The sequence below is a fragment of the Ornithorhynchus anatinus genome, chromosome 8, assembly GCF_004115215.2.
Source record: "Ornithorhynchus anatinus isolate Pmale09 chromosome 8, mOrnAna1.pri.v4, whole genome shotgun sequence".
In the NCBI taxonomy this organism is placed as follows: Eukaryota; Metazoa; Chordata; class Mammalia; order Monotremata; family Ornithorhynchidae; genus Ornithorhynchus; species Ornithorhynchus anatinus.
The window spans coordinates 20365372-20382363 of NC_041735.1; the positions used below are offsets into that span (position 1 = coordinate 20365372).

At 42.0% G+C, this 16992-nt stretch overlaps 1 long non-coding RNA gene across 2 annotated transcripts in view; it reads left to right on the plus strand.

Moving 5' to 3' along the window:
• Positions 1–14035, plus strand: part of LOC114813724 — a 16533-nt gene extending 2498 nt beyond the window's left edge. Inside the window, exons 2-5 of one of the 2 annotated variants that reach the window (XR_003761459.1) lie at positions 1598–1683; positions 3144–3334; positions 8779–8847; positions 13700–14035. This is a non-coding gene — a long non-coding RNA (uncharacterized LOC114813724). Of the gene's footprint in view, positions 1–1597; positions 1684–3143; positions 3335–8778; positions 9284–13699 lie in introns of those variants that run through there. The other variant, XR_003761458.1, reaches the window with a different exon arrangement.
• Positions 14036–16992: the final 2957 nt, after the last annotated feature.

Here is a 16992-nt window from a genome sequence, read left to right on the forward strand (position 1 = left end):
TTCATTACCATCATCCATGATATTTACTGAGCATTTACTCTGTGCAGAGCACTGTACTAAGTGCTTCATTCTCCTAAGGGAAGGTTTACAAAAATTCTTGATTTCTGTGTTGAACTGAACAAAATGGCAGTCGAGCCCAAGACAACTGATTTTTAAAAATAAGCAAGATTTTTATTTCCTCCACATCTCCAGAATCCACCCCTTCCTCTCCAGCCAAATTGCCGTTCCCTGGTCAAGCACTAGCCACGTCCCAACTACATCAGCCTCCTTGCAGACTTACCTGCTTCCATTCATTCAATCGCATTTATTGAGTGCTTACTGTGTGCAGAGCACTGTACTAAGCACTTGGAAAAGCACAGACTCTTCCATTACCAATCAATCACAGTCCAGTCCATACTTAACTTTGCTGCCCAGAGCACTTTCCTAAAAACTGTGCTGTGCATGTTTCCCCACTTTCCAGGATCTCCAATAGTAGTTGTCCAAAGCAGAGAAGCAACGTGGCTTAGTGGAAAGAGCACGGACTTGGGAGTCAGAGGTTGTGAGTTCTAATCTCAGCTCTGCCACTCAGCTGTGTGACTTTGGGCAAGTCACTTAACTTCTCTGTGCCTCAGTTACTTCATCTGTAAAATGGGGATATGACTGTGAAGCCCCACGTGGGACACCCTGATTACTCTGTATCTACTCCAGCGCTTAGAACAGTGCTCGGCACACAGTAAGCGCTTAACAAATACCACCATTATTATTATTATTGTCCATTCCCCTCTATATCAAGGAAAACTCCCTGGCCATGGGCTTTAAGACAACTTAAAGAGTTATTTCCCCACAACTTACTCTTGTCTTCTTGCTCCCTCTTGTTCACCTCCTCTCTCCTGCCTAGACCTCCCTCCCCCTTCACATCCAGTAAACCACTCCTCCCACACATCTTCAAGGTCTTTCTGAAACCACATCTTCTTCCCACCCTATTTCCTTCTCAACTCTCACTTCAAAACTTCCTTGCCCCTCTTAAGCATTTGGGCATTCATCCTGTCCAAGTCCAGTACAAAACTGTCATCATCATCATCAATGGTATTTATTGAACACTTATTGTGTGCAGAGCACTCTAAGTGCATGGGAGGGCACAATACAACAGAGTTGGTAGACACGTTCCCTGCCCACAATGAGCTTTCGCTATAGAGGGGGAAACAACTTTAGACTTGGTTGCCTACCTGTACCTGTAATTTACTTTAGTGTCTGTCTCCGCCCACTAGGTTATAATTCCTTTGGGGTAGGGATCATGTCTACTAACAATTGTACTCACCCAAGTGCTTAGTTCAGTGTTCTGCACAGGGTAAACATTCAATAAATACTACTGATTGATAGTTTGAGAAATTCCCAGGTGGACAAACTTTAAGTGCTGAAACCATTTATACATCACGGCTTCAAAGAAAGTCCAAGACCTCACTAAGGACTTTTTTTTGCAGTATGGGCAACACAATGTAGGGTTGCTCTGTTAATACTTATTTTATAGCTTAATGCCATTTTTAAGATACAGTTCCCTTACTTGGTTACAATTCTATGTTATGACTTCTTAGTGAGACTTTTTTTCTTTATTTTTAAGATGCCAAACCACACTTTATGGAACATGTTGGCCCAGCAACTTCATTCAATGGGGATAATAAAATACCAGAGAAACCACCTCATAAGGTAAGAACAAATCAAAACTGAGGCAGCAATAAAAACATTGCTGTTTTACACCTCCACAGCAAGAACCTTTTATCCTCAAGCATACTGCACTCCTTATTTGAAAGTTATTTCATACCAATGATGAGCCAAGGGCACCAAATGAAACATACTATAACTGGTAACAGTCTAAAGGTACGTCAGCAGTTTTGGAAAACAATGCCCTATTTATTTTATGCTATGTGATTCTGACAAAATGTATACAAAGAGCTATGGATTCATTGAGGAAATTCGGGCATATGCTTTTGCCAATATTTCATTTCAGTTCCAGATCTATAGTTAGCTCTGTAAGATGTTCATTTTGGCTTGTTTCGATAGCCTGAAAGGTGGCATCAATTGCAATATTTTCTCCTAAAATATTTTCTTCCAACCTCCAGTTATAAAGAAGAAAAAAATATTTGGCCAGACCAAGGAATGACATTGAATGATTGTTGTTGATGCTGCTGTTATTAGTTCCTGAGCGAGTATGGCTGGCTCTTCCCTTCCTTCCCCGGGGAGATGAAAGCTGCCTTGTGTCCGGGCGGGAGGGAGACCCTCCCCCAGTTTCCGGCCCCCATCCCCTGCCAAGCCTCCCTGTGAGGGGACCCTGCCTGCTCCTCTGGGGTCTGGGGGGCGGCGGAGGAGCAGGAGCCGGGAGCCTGCAGACACATCTGTCCGGCTGTCCAAGGACAGGCAGAGTCTGTGCAGCCCACTGCTGCCCAACCTCAGACAGATGGACAAACAGATGGATGGACAGACAGAGATGGACGGACAGACGGACAGACAGACCGATGTACCGACGGAGAGCCGGTTTCATTTTTAAACATTTCAGGTGCAGACAGTGGCTCTCCATATTTCACCCTCCCTCCTATTTCCCTTTCATTTTTCTAGGATATTTTAAAGGATATTTGATTTTTGACTGTTACTTATAATTGATTTGCCAGTTCCTTTGGAAAGTTCAAGAAATTAACTGAATATTTTGAAAGAGCAATTTCCTCCCTTTCCTCTAATGCCCTTTCTTTACTGTTTTCCTTTTTTTCATATTCTTACCAGCACTCCTCGATTTATGATGTTTTAAATTATGATGAATAGCACACCTTAAACCTTTCTATAATTACTCTATTCCAGCCTTACATCCATTCTGGCTTTATACCATCATCTTTCTTGATGGCACTTCCTCCACTTACCATCTACAGAACAGTGCTTCATCCACCCTCCCTAGCAACTCCACCGCCCTCCCCCTGCCTCTTCTGCTCCATCTCTTTTTTAAACTTTTCATCCCTCTTCCCCTCTAATCATTTCACAGTTTCCACGTGGCACCCACTCACACTCATGCAACCCATAACACACATCCCCAAATCTATCCCCCAGGAGCCCTCTTCTCTTCTCCTTCCCAGTGCCATATTTTGGAACTTATTTTAGAGCAGTTCTCACTTGTTTCACAGGTAAGCCGGTTCCTTCTCTGGCTGTGAAACCCAGCTCTGCCACCTGCCAGAATGGCCCCAACACCCGGGACCGACCCAGAGTGGGTCAGACAAGCCGGGGTGGGAATGGAAGGCCAGGAGGGACTCCAATGTCACCTACCCTTCCTTCCCCACATACAACCCCAGGATCCAGATAGCTGTAGGGACCAAAGGTAAGGCAAGGGAAGACGGGGAAGAGGAAAGCATGACTGTGCCCTCCCAGGCTTTTTCCCCAACCCCAGTAAGTCTGTCTCAGCATACCTGTAGAGGTCCTGGGAGACAGGGAAGAGTTGCAACTGGGCACAATAATAATGAAAATTAATCACTGTGCAGGGTACCGCCAGGTGGAGTCACTAGGAGGGTTAACATGACCATTTTCTTTCCGTTGAAGTCGCTTATCCTACAGTCTAACCTCTCTGACTCTGTGTTCAGTAATGTAGTCATATTACTCATCTGGAACCCATTGCAGACCCAGAAATGTGCAATTTCGGTAAAAACAAGCTATGCGAACTTGGCTCAGCAGTCAACTTCACATTTATGACATTGTTCCTATCAGAAAATTCACTCTCACATGTGTTTTGAGATTTTTCGGGACCAGCTGTGTCCTAAAACCGAGTACTACTTGGTTTTACATTCTCATTTTATCTCATGATGACCTTTCAGTCCAACAAAAAATACAAAGCAAGGACAGTTCTCCCAAAACAGATTAAAAAAAGACTCCCACAAGAACTCCAATCAGGATACTTTTTCTCTCCAATACTTTCAGTTTAATTTGAAAATAAACATGACTTGGGTTTCTACTTAAAAATCTCACCACTAACACATTTTGCTCTTGATTTTTTTTTTTTTTAACATAGTCCCTGTTCCATTATGTTAGAAAAGCTTCTCCTGGAACCCAAGGTATTATTCACTTGTTCAATTGTATTTATTGAGCGCTTACTGTGTGCAGAGCACTGTACTAAGCCCTTGGAAAGTACAATTCGGCAACAAATAGAGACAATCCCTACCCAACAACAGGCTCCAAGTGGCTTAACTTTAAGGAAAGTCAGGAAGAGCTTGCATTGGGCTAGTCCATTCCAGGAGGGATTTTCTCTATCTGTTGCGAATTGTACATTCCAAGTGCTTAGTACAGTGCTCTGCACATAGTAAGCGCTCAATAAATACTACTGAATGAATGGAGTAGGACTCGCAGACATATGCTTCATTATTATCCACCGTTGTAGTAGGGGGCTACTGGAGGCCACGGCTCAATCCACGTGGACCTGGGCCAGGGGGAAGTGTGAAGTCTGACTCCCAATCTCAGCCCTTGCTGGCTGTCTCTTTCTCATCACCTCCCCTCTCCTCCCAGGAACACCTGCTCTCTGCCACTCACCATCACATCCTCCCTTTTCTCCCCAAGAAGATCTATTCGCTGCTCTGGTTAAAACAGTTTTTCTTGGTCTGCAGCTCTCAGCCATATGATGTTTTCACTTTGGCATTCTTTAGTTTCTGGGCCTTGGCTCCCCCACAAATGATCACTAATGTTCATATTCTAGGAGAGGGTGCTACTTGCAAGAGACAAACAGTACTCCTCTAATTGTTATTCACCTCCACCAATTTATTTTGCACAATACAACCTATCTAAATCAGTACTCTTAAAAAGTGTATCTACAGCAGAATTAGCAATACACTCAATTCTGAAAGACTGTGGATTTCTACCATACTTTCTGGTTAGATAGCAACAGCGAAATTGGGGATTCTTCAGATGGTGCGTGCCTAGTTTGTACACGAGTGTGAGTCTCCCCCTCTAGACTGTGAGCTCATTGTGGGTGGGAATGTGCCTGTGGTTATATTGTAGTCTCCCAAGTGCTTAGTACAGTGCTTTGCACACAGTAAGTACTCAGTAAATATGATCGAATGAATGAAGGGCACGGCAAGAGCACCATAACCTATTTTCCTTATAGTAGGTATGCAATCCCGCCCCCCCTCCCCATGTTAATGGACAACTGAGTGTTCTTAGAGCAGTGGCATCAGCATCATTTATGGGCCACATTCAACATCACTTGGCAAGCTAAGCTCACAAACAGTGAAGTTCTGGAATGAAGTCAGTCTCCTAGCATAGAAGCTACCACAGTCATCATAACACAGCTCCCCTGAGTGGGCCATGTAAGGGGAATGAATGACAGAAGGATACCACACAACTGCAGTAAGTCAAGCTGAAATTGGGAAACTTGAAAGCAAGGAGAAAAGGACACAAAAAAACAAGTCTTAGCAAATGCTGCATCCCAGATAAAAACTGGGAGTTGATCTCCAAGGACAAAGCAGCGTGATGTACGGCTATAAAGAAAGGAGTGGCTCTTTTGGAGCAAAAACACTGTAAGGAATGAGAGACAAGGAGACAAAAGTAAAAAGAGCACTAACTGCTGCAAACATCCAACACTACAACACAACAAGGGACAGTCTTTTTGTGCACACAACATGGCCAGTTCTGTAGGTTCTAGCTGGCCTTTTCGGTAACAAACCATTCATTCATTCAATAGTATTTATTGAGCGCTTACTATGTGCAGAGCACGGTACTAAGCGCTTGGGATGAACAAGTCGGCAACAGATAGAGACAGTCCCTGCCGTTTGACGGGCTTACAGTCTAATTGGGGGACACGGACAGACAAGAACAATGGCAATAAAAGACGGACAGACAAGAACAATGGCACTAAACAAAGTGAATTTTAAGTCAACTATATCCACAGTAAATATATTTAAATAGACTGTGAGCCCCATCTGGGACAGGGATTGTGTCCATCCTGATTAACTTGTACCTACCCCAGCGCTTAGAACGGTGTTTACTACATAGTGAGCATGTAACAAATACCATAATCATTATAGTGGATATCCCTGCTCTTTTCAAATATTTTCCATTTGAGAGTTTGCTCAAAGCAATTCAAAAACGAACAATGTTCTAGTGAAAAGTTTTCCTAATCAAGGATTCTACAGATTGTGTTAACCAAGACAAACTACCTTGGTTCTCAATTGGGGCACTGAAATCCACGCCACTAAAGGTCAAAGAAATATGAAAACACGCTGAAGTTGCAGGATATGGGGCCACTGTATCCCATCTTAGTGTTGTTTCTCTATATACTTCTGCTTCTGGTGATCTCCCGGGACAATTTAAGGCTCTGGTGGGCCCCCTCCAGAAAATATCATTTGCTGGAGCATGTAAGCACCTCCTCCTCCCAAGCACTGCCAGAATCATTTTTTTAAGAATTATCAGTGAGATAACAGAACAGAGAACATCAGGAGATATGTTGAACACACACATATCAATGGATGCTTCCAATAGTGATGGATTCTGGCCAACTACTCAGTTTTCCTAATGGATAAAATGATCCTGATTCCCACAACCCTAATGGATTTCTCTTAATATTTACTCCAACCCTCTGAGAGACCTTCCTACTCCTCCCACTAAATGTTTTTTAGTGAAGCACTCTTCATCTCTGCTCCTAATTTTATATTCTTCATAATAGACCACGACTCACAACATGAAATATCACCAAAACATCCTACCTTCACAAAAATCCTAGATTCATTTGCATAAGTGCCCCACCCTAATTTTTTAAGAGGAAATAAAAGATGATTTTTGCACCACATAATCATAAGCAGTAATAGAATTGAGCAGTGGCGGGGGGGGGGAGGAGGAGAGAGGAGAAGGGAATGCGGGTTTATTCACTGAGGGCTTATTGCACGCAGCTCTTGGGAGAGTGCAATAGAAGAGAGCTAGTCTCAATTACCCTCTTGCCTTTCCCTTCTGGCCTCTTTTTTTCTTCTGCTCTCTTTATTGTGAGACTTAATTCTTACATGACCTTGTAATAATCACAACCTTGTTTTTATGTTACAGAAATTATGCCCCAAAGTGGGACAATTAAACACATAAATATGGTAATCTCACTTTGTTACACAACAAAGACCATTTCTCAGGGCAAAAAAAAGCTATAAAACAGAAGATATATCCAGATGAATTTTCTGCCGACTGAAAATATTTAGAAAAAAACTGAATAAAACAGGAAGTATGATTTCAAAATTCCATCTGTTACAGTCAAAGTGAAACTTGTTTCAAGCATCCATTATTATTCAATCCAGTTTTAGGATTTTCATGTGTATGTTTATTGGGTTAAATAGTAAACACAGTGAAATACCTAACATTTTCAAAGGAATGCTGAAAATAATTGCATCAGTCTCTTGAGTTAGACTGTAAACTTTTTAAGAGAAGGGAATGAGTCTTATTTCTATTGTACTCTCAAGCCCCACTTACTCTCAAATTAGTGTGCTAAACATAATAGGATTCAATATTATTGACTGACTGGAGTGAATTACTATATTTCTACAAAGATCTTCTACTTCACATTAGAGTTGGTGCTAATGGACTTGATTGTTAGAAAAAGGATTATTTAACAACAAAAATTTATGAAGTAGATAATACAATAATATATTAGAGAACACTTTCGGTAATAAATTTGGATAAAACTACCGATTCCTGAATGTTTCTATTACATCTTTACCCCCCCCAAATGGTATATCTGCACCCTAATTTAATCAATGCAAATGTAGCTGCCTCTTGAAATCAAGCTATAGAAAACAACTTTAGTAGGTCCACTTCTCCCAAGCTGAGGAACTGGAAAACGTTTTTCGGGCAACTCATGCCTATCTGTAAAGAACGCAATTGTAATGATGGAAAAACTGATTGTTGGCACGCATAAGGGGTTGATCAAAATGCATGTATAATAGCATTAGTTTTCCTGAACTTTGGGCTCATCAGGAATGTAACCCACATGCTATAAGAAAAACTGACTCTATTTTTAACACTGCTAGGCAAAGTAGATTGATCATACCCCCGCATTTAATTTGGCTCCTTAAATAAGACCTGTCTTCCAAAATCCCCAGCAACACACTACTTAATCTACCAAAGAGGATTTCCTGAAGATGTTTCTCATTTAAAATACTCTGATTATACTGGACTGCCTTTAACTCTGTAGTATACAAAAATATACTGAGCATAATTCTCTATTTTGAAGGATACAGTACTTCCACTCTAAGGAATGAAGGTAAAAATGTTGTAAAAATGCAGTATAAACACTAACAGGCCACTCTGTTCACCTATCCTTTTCAAAATATAATTTTTAATCTTATTATGCATTGAATCGAATCTGACAATATAGTACTATTACTGTTATTTTTTAATAATGGTCAAATTATACGGTAGATGATTTCATTTAAAGAAAGCCACTTCAGCTCAGCAATTTCTCTTTGGGAGGTTTTCTTTTTTAAATGGTATTTGATAAGCACTTTTCATGTGCCAAGCACTGCACTAAACACTGGGGTAGATAAATGCTAATCAAGTTGGACACAGCCCTGTCCCGTATTGGCCTCACAGTCCCCCATTTTACAGATGAGGTAACTGAGGCAGGGAGAAGTAAAGTGATTTGCCCAAGATCACACAGCAGACATGTGGCAACGCTGGGATTAGTACCCAGGTCCTTCTGACTCCCAGGCCTATACTATCTACTAGGCCACCCTGCTTCTCCAAGTTCTCATATTTCTTATACTCTTGTATTGTGGTCATGATTCAAATTTTCTTTTTTTTTAGTGAAATTTCCTCTTCATATTAAATGCATACAACCCACAATACAACCGGTTCCAGCAAGGCGAGGAAAAAGTATGTGAGCAATTCTCTTTGACAATTACAATGTTTAAAATGTGAATTTTTAACCACACAAAAATCAACAACTCTATTTTCTTTCTGCACTACTTCTAAAGCCCAAGCAATTATCGCATAAGCTTTCTTTAGCATAGTTTTAGGAATGAAGACCCAGGAAACACTCTATAATAACATAGTTTCAAAGTACATTTTTACACTTCTAGACACTCATTAATTTCCATTTGCACATTTAATTCAACTGAAAACTGTAAAAAAAATACAATTAAAAGCTTCCAATGCCTAATCAAAACTAATCTATTATTTTCCAAGGAACTGCACATCTAGTCTACCTTTCCAAATGTTCTATTACACCTTGATAATTTTGGGTAGCTTCTTTGAAGGATTAAAAACCAGCAATGGAAAAAAAGAGCCAATAAAGCATCCACTCCAGGTTTATTCTCTGTAGTGTGTCCTTTGTCAGAGATGCTTTTATTAGGTTTTAGTTGAGGTTTTTGTCACCATTAAGTCATGGAACTGCAGGATGTGTTATAATGATGAAGCCAGCCTCTACCCAGAAAAAACAGTATCCCAACTGGATTACTGCATCAGCATCCTCTCTGATCTCCCAACCTCCTGTCTCTCCCCACTTCAGTTTATACTTCTCTCTGCTTCCCCGGATTATCTTTCTACAGAAACGTTCTGGGCACATCACTCCTCTCCCCCAAAATCTCCAGTAGTTGTCTATCAACCTCGGTATCAAGTAAAAACTCCTCACTATTGGCTTCAAAGCTCTCCATCACCTTTTCCCTTCTTACCTCACCATCCTCCTCTCCTCCTACAACCCAGCCCTCACACTCCTCTCCTCTGGTGCCGCTAACCTTCTCATTGTGCCTTCTCACCTCTCCCGCCGTCGACCCCTGGCCCACGTCCTACTTCTGTCCTGGAATGCCCTCCCTCCTCACATCCGCCAATCACACTTCCCCCTTTCAAAGCCCTACTGAAGGCTCACCTCCTACAGGAGGCCTTCCCAGATTAAGCCCCCATTTTCCTGTGCTCCCCCTCCCCATTGCCCTAACTCGCTCCCTTTGCTCTACCCCGCCCACAGCATTTGTGCCTATCTATATATGTACCTATTTATAATTCTATTTATTTATACTAATGATGTGTATATATCTACAATTCCTTTTATTTATATTGATAACAATGCCTCCTTACTTGTTTCAATTCCCATCTCCTCTCTTCAAGACTGTGAGCTCGTTGAAGGGGTTGCTGAACTGTACTTTCCAAGGTCTTAGTAAGGTGCTCTGCACACAGTAAGTGCTCAATAAATATGACTGAATGAATGAATGAATATCACAACACTACGTGAAACCAGACTATCTGATGGTGGATGGTTCACAGAGATGGGGCAGGAAACACCTGCTAAGAAGACATGCCCCCTTCATAGTGGCAGATGACTGGAGCCGGCTAGGCAATCAGCCAAGCGCTAGTCTCAGGCTTTCCAAGTTTGTCCAGAGGTATAAGTGATAGTCTGATGAATGATACCCCCTCCAGTCCTGAAACAAGAGCTTATTAGCTTATTAGACTTATTATTATTAGACTGAGCCCCATGTGAAACGGTGTCTACATCTGACCTGATTATCTTCTGCCTATCCTAGGATTTAGTGCAGTGCATGGCACATAGTAGATACACAATTATCATGGTTATTATAAGTAGTAGTAAAAGCACTTTACCACCATCACTAACTCATAAGCTCCTACAATGAACAACTGAGATGAATAAAAAGAACATTTCTTCACAAATTTCGACTCGTCCCAGAAACCCCAGATCTAGGAAGCTGATTACCATAGAAGATTTCAATTACTGAGTTGATAGTAAAGGGAGTGGGGAGTGAGAGTTGGGGTGGGGTTGGAGGGGCGGAGGGCATGATTCCATATGGGATTGGCAATAAAAGCAGGATAGTCTACTCTCAAACACCATTTCAAGATCACTAGCGCTATTTCAAACCTATCAAATAAAATAAAAATAGTGATGTCCAGATCCCTGATTTCTGAAATTGCATTTCAGCCTGGGAGATCCCAAGATTTGTATGGCAAGCTTCCTGCTGGACATACAGGACCATTAATAACAATGTATGTCTAAAGAATCATGATGTACTTGACAAATGTCCTAAGTGTAAACACTGAAGATGTAGTGAAGACAATTTTACACTCTCAAAGATGCTAAGGACCACACACACGCCGTACAAACCCTTGAGTAAAATGAGCATTGCAGCTAAAAACATGTTTCTGTTTTTCTGGTGAGTTAATTTCCATAAATAATTTTAGCTGCAACACCTCACTGTGGGACTCCTATCCAACTGGTGAGCAGAGGAAGTAAATTTTCTGGCCAGCTGGGTTCCCTCCCCCAGCAGGGTGATCTGGAGGCGTTAGCTGGAGGAGACTTAAGACAGGAAGCAAAAAACTCCTCCACAGATATCCTGAGGGCAGGGGGATTTGCCTCAACCAATGAATAATAATACCCAAGGAGCGGTATTACTCTAGGCTGTGTGCCTGTGTTCTGGTAATACTAGGTCCAGGACCACAGAGAGAAGAGCCCTTTGAGAATTTCCTGTCCCAATAGAGGTGGGTCTTTATCCTTCAGATTAGGGGTGAGCCTAATCCCCCCACACCAAGCAACCCATCCAATAAGGTCTAATGCTTGGTCTTGCAATCCAAGAGTTAGATCTGGGGGAGGGGAGAAAAACCAGGAGCCGCCAAAATTCACCCAACAATTAGCTCAGGCTCTCTAGAGAAAGCACTTGGGGACTGATAGCTTGTGGGAAGTTTTCCAGGGGATTAAGGAAAGGGTGCCAGTCAAAGGAACTCTGTGTCAGGCTATTACATAACAAAAAGGAGTTAAGGAAAGTTAAGATTGGGTAGTGCAGAATTAGTTTTTATCCTTTGAGGATGCCTAAAGATGGTAGTGATGTTTACAGGGATGCCTGAGAATAACTGATTGATCAAACAATTTTAGACTGACTTATGTGGAGGACCCCCTTTCCCATCCTGTGTTGTTTCTGATGTTACTTGTGCTTGTGGGATCCTCTTAACATCTGCCTAGAATCATGTGATACTGATACCCAGAAGTAACTAAATGGCATCTCATCAACTATAGCATAGTGCTACAGAGGGACCAGAAGGACATATGGATCACAGCAGTCATGCATGGAGTTCCCTGCCGGACTGATCATTGCCTGATAATTCTCGAAGTTAGGTTCCTGGAGAATGAAGATACCCTGCAAAGAATTCCACAGCAACATTACACCGGCCCTGCTGAAACAAACACCTCCCTCGCAAGTTCCAACATAAGCAGCAAGAGGATATTTCTCTGTTAGCTTGTTTAATCAGACAAAAATACTGAAAATACTGGACATGACGAATCAAAGCCACTGAAAGTGGTTCAATGAAAATAACTCTAAGATAAGAACAGATTACTTGAAGCAAAGCAAGCAATACATCGTCACCACCTTGCAAATCTCATGATCTGTCCAAAACAGAGGGTTAGAGAAACCTAAGTAATCATGTGCAGAGCATATACAACAGGCTGTGGAATGCCAAAACTGGGGAGACCCAAGCTTATTCACACTGCCACCAAACACTACTGCTATATTACTACACACTACTATACACACAACCACAGCCTCTGAAGAGGAGCTGTGGTTTCAAATTTGTCACAAACAAAAACAGCCTAGAGAGATGGTAACAACATTTCAATAGCTTCTTGAGCATAATGCCTAATATCAAAAATGAGGTTGCAAAAAGCACAGAAAACTTATTAACAGAAAACAAGGACCTTATTCCAACTATTGAAAGAGTTGACGCAAAGCCATAAAAAATGGCAAAGCACTGGACCTGACAATCAATACTCTGAGATATACATGTGTATATCTCAATAACCTATACATGTGTATATCCAATAACCTATACAACCTTTTCCTTAATACATGGAATACTGAAGAAATACCACAGGATCTCAGATGCTACCATCAGAATGCAACAACTATCTTGACATTTAATATTCTCTGTTCCTGGCAAGAATCCCAGCCAGAATTCTTCTAGAATGGCTACTAGAATGTAATAATGATAATAATAATAATAATTCTCATATTTATTAAGCGCTTACTATGTGCCAGACACTGTAATAAGCGCTGGAGTGGATACAAGCAAATTGGGTTGGACACTGTCCCTTGTCCCACGTGGGGCTCACAGTCTCAATCCTCATTTTACAGACAAGGTAACTGAGGCCCAAAGAAGTTAAATGATATGCCCAAGGTCACATAGCAGACAAGTGGAGGAGCCGGGATTAGAACCCATGACCTTCTGATCCCCAAGCCCGTGCTCCATCCACTATGCCATGCTGCTTCATAGACCACAGGTTTCCAGAATCACATATAGATTCCCCATAGAATAACACATCAGATATGATCTTTGCAGACTATCGGATAAAGGAGAAATGAATGGAGCAGCACCCAGGCCCTTATACAAATTCCAAGGATGATACCAGGGCATTTGAAATGGTTTGTACTTATGGGCTCTGGCACTCAGTAAATCTGGTTGCCCTATAAAGTTCATCAAGATCCAACAACACCATGGTTGGTTGTATCAGAGAAGAAGGCCTGCTTCCTGATCCATGCCTTATCAACAGTGCGGTAAAGTGATGCTGCATAATTCGTTCATTTTTCTTCAATTTGGTCTACACAACTCTATTGAGGGATGCAACGTGGGATTTGGATGCTGATGTTAGCGCATGTTTCCAATCCTTCAGCTGTGAGGCTACAAATATCCTCCGAAGTCCCAGGAACAGTTATTCACGAATTTTTCTCTGCAGATGACTGCCTCCTGGAAGCCCGCACTCAAAAGGAATATGAAGATGATTGTGAATCCCTTGACACAATCAGCCTGGTGCCATGGACTTGCGGTAAATTTGAAGAAAATAGAGTTAATGCACCTGCCTGCATCAGGGAAACCCTTCAAACAACCCAAATCTTCACTAGCAGCACTGAACTGAATGCCCTCATGGATTTGTTACCTAGGCAACACATTGTCGAACGATGCAACAATCAACAAGAAGGCAGAAAAATCAAATAGAGAACATTGGTGAATCCTTTGGGAAACCATCAGTGTGGCATCAGGCTTCAGACCAAATAAAATCTGGAGAGCTGTAGATCTGACAAAGCTTTTATAGACCTAAATCCACCAAAATGTTAAACCTTGTTCTTTATGCAGTTCTATCAATGTCACTTGCAGGTTACATCAAACGCCAGTAGCAAGACAGAATTACAAAAAAAAGAACAAATTCATATCTATAATAACAATAATGGTAGTTAAACACTCACTATGTGTCTTGTGCTGGGATAGGCATAAAACAATCAGCTCAGACACAGCACCTCTCTCCACCCTCCTCCAGCCCCTCACTGCACCTTCCCCACCAGTCATTTGACAGGATCCTACCCTTATTTTACTGAGACTCTTAAAATGAGAGAACAAGATGGTTACGGCTTACAACTTTATAAAAATTGCATTTCAGATATAGGCGGTAATTTTAAAATCATATTTGGACTTGGACCAAAATAAACTCATTCAGCTCATACCTGAATCAATTAATGGGGCACACTCAGGTAATTTCACTTCCCGGCTTCCAAATCTCTCATGCTAGCAGGGAACAAATATCCTCTTCATGAGAGTTCTTGATTTTCCCCAATTACAGGTCTAGGAACCATCTCTCATGTTTCAGAAATTTAAATATATTCGTTTATGCTTCTAGTCACTGCTAGCATGGAAGAGTCCAGGACAGGATGTAATAATGATAATAATTATGGTACTTAAGTGCTTATTATGTGCCAAGCACTGTTCTTATCACTGGGGTAGATACAAGCTAGTTAGGTTGGACACAGTCCTTGTCCCACATGGGGCTCCCAGTCTTAATGCCCATTTTACAAATGAGGGAACTGAGGCCCCAAGAAGTCAAGTAACTTGCCTAAGGGCAAACAGCAGACTTGTAGCGGAGTCAGGATTAGAACCCATGACCTTCTGACTTGCAGGCCCGTGCTCTATCTGCTACGCCATTACAACTTGGTGAGGGGAGGAGGGAGGATAGTGGGTGAAAGTTACTGGTGAGGGAAAATGGGGAAGGGAAGAGGGAAGAGAGAGTAAGGATAAAAAGTGAGAGAAACTGATGCCGCCTCTACTGTCAGTCTCCCCAACCACAGAGAGGTTGCTTCCAGTTTTAGAAGTCAATGAATTGAGGCCCAGCTGCCTTGCTACGACACACTACAGCTACCTAGATGATTTGCCCAATATGCAGGGCCCCATTAGTGTGGGATCTGCAGTAACTGTCCTGTCTTCTTCCCTTCTCCTTTGGCCCTGTTTCAATCTAAATTGGTGGTGAAAGTGGCAAAACATCTTCCTAGCTGGAGCACAGGGAGACCACTGTAAACAGCGCATACCGATGGGCTTGAGATCATAGAAAAATGAATGCAAGTGTAATATAACAACGAGGGAGTCTCAAGAGAGTCGCATTGTCTTGTATCTCCATTCCGCTCAAGGGGACGGCATTTGCCTTAGCCTTGAACACGTGCCAAAATTTGACTAGCCAACCCCTTATCTGAGAGACTGTAACACTTGGCATATCTAGAGTCAGTTCAGAGAAAAGAATGAGATGGAAGCACCACCTCAAGCTGCTCGATAAAGACCAATCCCCAAATTTCTAAAAGTGACAACGGCTTCCTTTGGGTGTAAGCTATAGGAAGGACAGGGGTTGAGCCTCTGAAATGATATGAACAGCTGTGAAGGATGGCTGAGCGGCCATTGCCTCTTTTATAAATATTACAGCAGCACTGAGGAACCTTGCCAAGAAGGGTTGTGGGGCTGGGCTCCCCGAATGACTAACCAAGAGAGGAAGGAAGGACAAGGGAGGAGCCAGATGGAATACCTTTTAGGGATCTTCTTTGAGTCAGGTGGGGCCCCTAGGATAGAGGTCACCATTTTATTGCAGGATGAAAAGGAGTTAAAGATTCATTCAATGGTGCGCCATTTAAATTAACAATATTTACCAGTGCTTGCTGCTTGTCCCCTAAAAATTCTCCAAGAATGAAAGCTCAGAAATATTTGGAGTTGTTGTCCATGCCCTCTAGTCTGTAACTCCTTGTGAGCAGGGAATGTGTTTGATCTAGTGTTTCGCTGTACTTTACTAAGCATTCGGTGCAGTCATTCATTCATTCAATCGTATTTATTGAATGTTTACTGAGTGCAGAGCACTGTACTAAGTGCCTGGAAAGAGCAATTCAGCAACAGAGAGAGACAATTCCTTCTCACAACCGGCTCACAGTCTACAAGGGGGGAGATTGACATCAAAACAAAGTGGCATCAATAGTATCGATATAAATAACTAGAATTATAGATATATACACATTAAAATAAGGAAACAGGCATTAATATAAATAAATAGAATTAGAGATATGTACATACATACATAAGTGCATACATACATAAGTGCTGTGGGTGGGGAGAGGAGTAGAGCAAAGGGAGCGAATTGGGGTAATGGAGATGTGGGGGACTGAGGAAAACGGGGGCTTAGACTGGGAAGGCCTCCTGGAGGAGGTGAGCCTTCAATAGGGCTTTGAGGGGGGGAAGTGTGACTGGTGGATTTGAGGAGGGAGGGCATTCCAGGACAGAAGTAGGACGTGAGTCAGGGTCGACGGCGGGACAGGTGAGAACAAAGCATAGTGAGAAGGTTAGCACCAGAGGAGAGGAATGTGCGGCTGGGATGTAGAAAGAGAGAAGGGAGGTCCGGGACAAGGTGATGGAGAGCTCTGAAGCCAACAGTGAGGAGTTTTTGCTTGATACGGAAGTTGATAGGCAACTCTCTGAGGACAGGAATAGCGTATTTATAGCCTTCTTTGTGGGAAAGCTGTGAGCTCTGTTAGAAAACTGCAAGAAAACCTCCAAAAGGAGCTAAAACCATCCCATTTCATATGCAGTACTGACCCATTCATTTCTTTCTCTGGCCCCAAAAGAAGGCCAGACTGCAAGAGATTTAAAAAAAAATTCAAAATTAATTTAATAACTTACTTTCCCAAGTCAAAGTAATTTATCCATTCATAACAGCTTAAAAATAAACAT